Consider the following 8428-nt stretch of genomic DNA (forward strand, 5'->3'; position numbering starts at 1 on the left):
TGCATACGCACACAAGGTGTAAATTTCTATTTTATGCGTATGCATGAATACGTCCGGACGCACTCAACAGAAGGCTCTTCCCAACTTGTGCGTACGCACAACTTGCAACTTCCACAGGGTGTGCGTGCACACAGCCCTCGTGCATACGCATGAGTCATAACACTCGTTCTGCTCATTGTATAGCCACAGGTGTGTGCGTGAGCACACAAACCAGAACTTACAATTTTCTACAACATCACATAATTTTAGATTTTTGACACCAACTTCCAACGATCATATCTTTTTCTACGAAATTTCGATTTCCACGAAATTAATACCATTTTAAAGCTCTTTGAATTATCTTTAATTTGATATGAAATTCAATCAATTTCAAAAATCAAGGCTTAATATTTGATCCGCCAAATATGGCCAATAATCCGTTTTTACCGAAAACCTTTAAACCTCACTTTTACCAAAACTCTCAATTCAAAACGCCTTATTCCACATCCAAAACAATCCCAATGTACCTAAATTATAGTCATATACCTTCTCATCATTCCACAACTTAGAAACATATAATATCATCCATTCTATACACCAAATTTCACTTACAAAACTCAAATCTCAATAATTAACATCACAAAACATCATTTCATCATCCTCAACATTTATCAACATCAACAAGCCTTATAATTCATTATCAATCCTCATAATCATCATTATTCAACCCCACAACATAAATCAACATGATCATTCATCAAAATCATAACAATCATCAAAATCATCATACATCAACAATTATCAACAACCAATTCAATCCTATGCTAAGGTTTACTAGTCTAAGTATCCAGAAATATTACATATTATATAGAGAAAACCAAAACCATACCTTGACCGATTCCCAATACATCCAAAACACCAAATTTGTGTCCAAAAGAAGTCTCCAATCACCAACAGATCATCAACTGACATCCAAAGCTCCAATAAATTCCAACAATCACAAGAACTCAAAATAAAATCATACAAATTACCATAAATTAACATAGAGTTACCAAATTCACAAATCCACAAAGGTAAAGAGATTTCTTACCTTTCCCAATGGTGTTTGTGGAATAAACCACCAATAACCCAACCTTAGATACCACCTAATAAATCAAAAACACAAAATCTACTCAATACTCAAGTGCAAAATTTTGAATTTCTTAGGAATGCAGAATGGAGAAGAACTTTCAAAATCTTACCAACAAAAGATGGATGAAACTAACAGACACGACAAGATCTTCGCGTAGCAACTAACGGCACACAAATCAGAGCACCGTAGCTCAAGTTATGAGCTTGGGAAGTTAGTGATGAATAGTAACAATGGTGGAAAAGCTCTCTCCTCTTTCCTCTTTCACTTCAGCTGTGTTTTTGAGTTATGTGGTGAAATGGGGCTGAGTTAGCCTCACTTAAGGTGTTTTATATGTTGGGCTTGGGCCTAACTTGGGCCCAGTCCAACTCATTAGCATTTTTGGCCCATTTGGCCCAATTAGAGAGGATTCATATTATTCTATCTTACCCAAGTTTATTCAGTTATCATCACTACTTCTTGTGCTGGTCCATGGTGTTACCAACACTAAACTTAAGGGTTTACACCAAGCTTAGAGATTTATGTTAAACTTAAGATTGCCAGAATAATGGGTGTAAATCATGGAAAAAGCATACGTGCATGGAAAGAAAAAGGATAAGATAAAACCTTAATCAATGTGATTTTAAATTAGGGGTATTGAATTTGAAAATGTCCGGCGTCAGTTAAGGATGCTAGGTATCTTTGCATTTGTACTCCCTGGGAACTTTATTGATTCACACGTCAGGCATGTGATCATGGCGCCTATCGCATAATCCCCAAAATATTATTTTTTTTAACATAAATCAGAAGAATGGAAATATGCATGCAATAGAGGAAGAAGAAGGAGAATAAGATGATGATAATAACTAAGTGCTCTTAACCAAAAGGAACAAGAATGCAAAAGAAGATATTAATCATGGTTTGGTTGTCTCCCAACAAGCGCTTTTCAATGTTGTGTGTTTTATTCATCTCTTTATAGTTTTCCTTCCTCAAATTGTTGGCTATAATCGCTATTGCTGCTAATACCTCTTCAGATGTTATTTTTAGTAATGAACCTTTTACTGCTGAATCGATTATTACTTTCGAGGTTTGAAAATCTTTATCATAAAAGAAGTATATTATCAACCAATCGAATAGGGCATGATGTGGACATCCTTTGAGCTATTTTTTATACCTTTCCCATGCTTCATAGAATGGTTCATTCGATTTTTTGAGAAAAAGAAGTGATGTCCTTTCTTAATCATATTACACATTCATTATCAGTCGTTATTCTGTCTAACACCAATGAAAACAAGATTAAATATATCTTGTGCAATAAAGGGAGCAGAAAAGAAGTATATTATCAACCAATTGAATAGGGCATGACGTGGACATCCTTTGAGCTATTTTTTATACCTCTCCCATGCTTCATAGAATGGTTCATTCTCTTTTTGAGAAAAAGAAGTGATGTCCTTTCTTAATCATATTACACATTCATTATCAGTTGTTATTCTGTCTAACACCAATGAAAACAAGATTAAACATATCTTGTGGAATAAAGGGAGGAAATAATAAAGACAGAAGAATTAGGAAAAGAAAAAGGACGTGGAATAAAAGAAACTAAAGGATAAGGAATTTTAAACCAACTAAAGGGATGAAAAAATAAAAGAAAGTGAAATATGATATAAATTTAGAAAAGATTTAAACAAAATAAAGAAGATAAAATAAAAGAGGATCAACAAAAAAAAGAAAAATAAGAAAGGAAAAAGAAAACGTGAAAAAGAAGAATAGAGAAAATAAAAGAAAAGATAAAGAAGTAAACTCAAAATAAAAAAACAAAAAGTGAAATAAAAGAAAAGAAAGTAAACAAGATCTAAGTTATGTTTTAATCGGATATTACATTGTCAATCTCTATTAATTCCTGACAACGACGCCAAACACTTAATGAGAAAAAATTGAAGCTCACGGATAATGGCAAGTGTATTTGATCACTCAAGTAATACCACAGTGAGTAGATATCCTTCCCACGAGGATTAAAACATTTAGCAAACAAATGGAAGATTAAATTCCAAACTAGATTAATAAAACCTTATTTTAAAGGGGACAAAATTGTGTCATGCTGAGAGCATGAGAACCTTAAACGCTTGAATGCTTATGAACAAAGAGCTTGAATGTTGATTTGAAAGACGACAGTAATAGTGAGGGTTAAAGACTTCGGAGTTGTTTATGCTTTTAGAGAAATCAAACCTTGTTTACTTATCTTGAAGTTTGCAAGATATTTCATAACAAATCTTTAGTAACTGATTTCCAATTCATTGGTTCCTCAGTTTCTCAAGAATTACTTAGTCATAAATTAATTAATCAAAATTTAAGCATACAAATTATTTAGTTTTCTAATAAAATTTAAAAGTAGTTCTTAGGTCGAATTACATGTCACATTTGGATTATTGATGAGCGAATATTTTATATGCTTTTTACCATCATTTTCATATAGTTTTTAGTATGTTTTGTTTAAGTTTTATTGAGTTTTCATAGGTTTTAGTGTAAAATTCACATTTTTGGATTCTACTTTGAGTTTGTGTGTTTCTGTGCAATTTCAGGTATTTTCTGGCTGAGATTGAGGAGTTGGAGAAAAAGTCTGATTCAGAGGTAGAAAAAGTACTACAGATGTTGTCCGGGTCTGACCTCCTTGCACTTGAAAGAACATTTTTGGAGCTACAGAGGTCTATACTTTGCTTCAGAATTGAAGGCCCAAAACGGGCGTTCAACGCTAGCCTCCTGCCCTATTCCAGCGTTCAATGCCCTAGAGGCCTCCTAACACGTGGATCTCATTCAAGCTCCGCCCAAACACTGATCAAGTGGGACCCAGAAGTAGATTTTAGCACTAAAAGACTATTTTACCCTTCTTATGTAATCCTTAGTCATTAGTCTAGTCTTTATTTGAGAACTTTTACACCTTTCAAGGATCTTCCATGACTTTATGCCTTGTTTTCAAATTCTACATTGTATTTTCTATCAGTGTGAGTTTCTAAACCTCATAGGTTGAGGGGAGGAGCTCTGCTGAGTTTTATGGATTAAAAAGTACTACTGTTCTACCTCAATACATGTTTTATTCTCTATTCTAAGATGTATATCCATTCTTCATCATTATGAATGCGTTGAACCGGCATAAGGTTATCTCATTCTACATGGGATCAGCATGAGTCTTTCATTGGATAATAACGAAACTCTGGTTTGATCATACATCTCTTAGACGGCTGATTCATAACATCGATGGGGACTTCTTGAGACACCAGTTCAGCTAAAGTATGGGAAGATTAGAGTCTTTGTGGTAGAGGCTAGAACCAAATGCACAACATTCTCTGATCCAGAAGATTCGACCTTGTCTGTGGCATTTTGAGTAGGATCACCAAGGAGAATGAACTGCAAGAGCTTCACCCTCCATTAGAATGAATCCGTACTAACCCTGGGGTTCATATCTGGAGGAGTATTGGCGATCTCTTAAAAAAGATGTTAATCACATAGAGCCTGCTATAGAAGAAATTATTCACAGTTGAAGAAGACAATAAGACCAGATTAATCCAGAAGAACAAAGCATCTCAAAGCCTTAACCATCTTCATATCATTGCATTCACCATCAACTGGGTAACATTTTACTTATTTTTCTTTTATGAGAATTAAACAAACAAAGATCTACAAGATAACCATAGCTTGCTTTAAATCACAATCCTCGTGGGATCAACCCTTACTCACTCAGGTATTACTTGGACAACCCAGTGCACTTGCTGGTTCAGTAGCGTGAGGTGTAATTCCGCACCTACCAAGTTTTTGGTGCCGTTGCCGGGGATTGTTTGAGTTTAGACAACTAACAGATTATCTTGTTTCTTATATTAGGTAATTTCCTTTTTTTATAGGTTTAGTTTTATTTCACCTGAGTCTTCTATTTTCTTTTCAAAAAGCTTTCAAAAATATTTTCTTTTCTTTATCAATCTTTACCTTCTGTTTGAGTCTTTGTTCTTGTTCTTGTTTGAGTCTTTTTCAAATTTCTTGAGTCTTTTTCTAAAAATTTTCAAAAATAGTGTCTTTTGCTTGAATCTTGTGCCTTCTTGTGTGTTTTCTTTTAAAATTTTTCGAAAGTAGTGTTCTTGGTTTTCAAAATTTTTAGGTTTGGTGTCCTTTGAATGTTCTTGTTTTCTTTTAATTCTGAGTTTTGTTATTGGGTGTTCTTTTTGATCTTCAAAGTGTTCTTGTTTTTCTTGTTCTTTTGATCTTAAAATTTTTAAGTTTGGTGCCTCTTTGTCTTTTTGTTATTTTTCTCTTTCTTCATTAAATTCAATATTAAAAAATATCTTTTCTTATCTTTATCTCAATTTTCAAAAAAAAAATCAACAAATTTTTCAAATTTTAATTTTAAAATCCTTATCTTATCTTGTCCTAGTTTTAAATTTCAAATTCAAATCTTTTCAAAATCAATTTTTTTCAAAAATCATATCTTTTTCAATTTACTATCTTATATTTTTTTTATCTTTCTTTAAATTTCAAAAATCTTATCTTATCTTATTTCAAATTCAAATTTTAAAATTAATTTCAAAAATCAAAATTTCAAATTTCGAATTTCAAATTTCAAATCAAATTTTCTTCAAAAATCAAATTTCAAATCTTACCTTTTTCAATTCTTTTTCAAATCTTTTTAAATTCCTATCTTATCTTTTCTAATTTCAAAATTCAAAATCAAATCTTTTTAAAATCTTTTCAATTTCTATCTTATCTTTTCCAATTTTCAAATTTTAAATTCAAATCTTTTCTAATCTTCTATCTTATCAATCTTTCTTAATTAGTTACTTGTTTTTCTCTTTCTTCTTTTTCAAACTTCATAACTACTTCTTCTCTCTTCTAATTTTCGAAAATTCTCTTATATTCCCCTCTCTTATTTTTCAAAAGTTCATTATTTAATTTTCAATTATTTTTATTTAATTAGCTATTCATTTCCAATTTCATTAATAAATAAAATAAAAACAAAAATATTTTCTCTTTTGACTTTTAATTTTTGAATTCCTCATCTCTTTATTCGAATTCTTCTTCTCCTTCTTCTATATTCATTCTTCATTCTTCTCTTCTTCTTCACGTCTCACTAGAAGTCCTCTATACTCAAATCAGACATTGAAGCATCTTTTCTTTCTTTCTTTCTTGTTTTCTTTTTCCTGTTTATGACCAGGAATAGAGATAAAGAGCATCTCTTTAAACCTGATCCTGAACTTGAGAAGACCCTGAGGAGGTGTCTACAACAAGTTAAAGTAGAATACTCTAGAGGAAACCTCACAGATCTATTTGAACAATAAACAATCAATACAGACATGGCAGACAATGCTAATGGTAGAAGAGAAGCAAGGAAGGTTCTTAGAGCCTATACTGCACCCAATTCTGATTTCTATGGGTACAGTATATCTATCCCTGTTATCAATGCCACCAACTTTGAGCTGAAAGTTAAACTGGTGACTTTAGTTCAACAGAACTACGAGTACCATGGACTTCCACAGGAAGATCCAAATAAATTCTTATCTGACTTCTTGCAGATATGTGACACAATTAAGACCAACGGAGTGAGTCATGAGGCCTATAAACTTATGCTCTTTCCTTTTGCTGTAATAGACACAGTTAGGGTGTGGTTAGATTCTCAACCTAAAGAGAATCTTAACACATGGGAGAAGGTGGTCAATGCATTCTTGACCAAGTTCTTCCCACCTCAAAAGTTGAGCAGACTTAGGGTGGATGTTTAAACCTTCGGAGAAAAAGAGGGTGAATCCTTTAGAAAAAGTCCTACCATGATCTTATATTGGACCACACTAGACATCTTCTCTGATGGCCGTTCTGAGATATCCAAGCTGTCACTGGATAACTCTGCTGGTGGATCACTCCACTGGAAGAAAACGCCTGAAGAGGCAAGAGAACTCATTGACATGGTTGCAAACAACCAGTTTATGTACACTTCTGAAAGAAACCCTGTCAGTAATAAGGTACCTCAGAAGAAAGGAGTTCTTGAAATTGATACTCTGAATGTCATACTGGCTCACAACAAGATCTTGACCCAATAGGTCAACATGATCTCCCAGCAGGTGACTGGAATGCAAGCTGCAGCTGGCGGTACTCAAGCAGCTTCCTCTAAAGAAGAATCTTATGATCCTGAACAACCCATGATAGAGGAGGTGAATTACATGGGAGAACCCTATGGAAACACCTACAAACCCTCATGGAAGAATCATCCTAACCTTTCATGGAAGGATCAGCAGAAGCCTCAGCAATGCTTTAACAATAATCAAGGTGGAAGGAACCAAAATAGGTTCAGTAATAGACCACCATTCCCACCTTCTTAGCAAGAATCAGAGACTTCTAGGTAGACCATCTCTGACTTAGCCACCATAGTCTCTGAGCTTTCAATGACCACTCATAGTTTTATAATTCAAACTTGGTCCCTCATTAGAAGCTTGGAGGTATAAGTTGGTACAAGTAACACTGAAGTTATTCCAAGGGAAGAGTGCAAGGCCATCACTGTAGAAGTTGATACCAAAACTAAGGGGGGAAGGGCAGGCATTGAACGCCAGTAAGAAAGCCCTTACTGGGCGCTCAACGCCCAACGATATGCCACTCTTGACGTTGAACGCCAGTGAGGTACACCCCATTCCGTGATCAACGCCCAAACCTAAACCATCACTGGCATTGAACGCCAGGAAGGATGTCCCTCCTGGGCGTTCAACACCCAAACCTATACCATTACTGGCAATGAACGCCAATAAAGAAGACCTTCTTGCGCATTTAATTCTCACAACACCACAAGAGCTGGTGTTGAACGCCAGTAAAGGGATCTCTACTGGGCGTTCAACGCCCACTGAGGATGTCCCTACCCAAGAACTCAAGGAAATTAAGGGTCATGTAGGGATCATAGAGGTTCCACTGAATGCACTTCTGCAATTCATGAGTTCTGATGAACACTCATACTCTGATGAGGATGAAGACACTAGAAAAGAGCAGATTGCTCGGTACCTAGGAGCTCTGATGAAGCTAAATGCCAAGCTATTCAGAACTGAGACACTAGAGGAAGAACCTCCAGTGCTGACAAAGGAACTGAATGCCTTAGCTCAGTAGAGGCTACCTCAAAAGCTTTTGGATCCCAGATGCTTCTTGATTTCTTGTACTATAGGCACTAATACTTTTGAAAAAGTGCTATGTGACCTTGGTTGAAGGATTAACCTCATGCCCCTCTCGATAACGGAGAAGTTGGGAATCTTTGAGGTACAAGCTGCAAACATCTCATTAGTGATGGCAAACAAATCAATGAAGAAAGCAAATGGCTTAGTAGAGGATGCC

The 8428-nt window shown here is 34.8% G+C and overlaps 2 non-coding genes across 2 annotated transcripts; both read left to right on the forward strand.

The window, feature by feature from the left end:
• The first annotated feature begins 2222 nt into the window (after window positions 1–2222).
• Window positions 2223–2331, forward strand: LOC127740130 (small nucleolar RNA R71). Its single transcript, XR_008000811.1, has one exon. It is a non-coding gene; the product is annotated as a small nucleolar RNA R71 (small nucleolar RNA).
• A 112-nt stretch (window positions 2332–2443) lies between these two features.
• LOC127740129 (small nucleolar RNA R71) lies at window positions 2444–2551 on the forward strand. Its single transcript, XR_008000810.1, has one exon. It is a non-coding gene; the product is annotated as a small nucleolar RNA R71 (small nucleolar RNA).
• Window positions 2552–8428: the final 5877 nt, after the last annotated feature.

Source organism: Arachis duranensis, chromosome 6 (assembly GCF_000817695.3).
Source record: "Arachis duranensis cultivar V14167 chromosome 6, aradu.V14167.gnm2.J7QH, whole genome shotgun sequence".
Classification (NCBI taxonomy): domain Eukaryota; kingdom Viridiplantae; phylum Streptophyta; class Magnoliopsida; order Fabales; family Fabaceae; genus Arachis; species Arachis duranensis.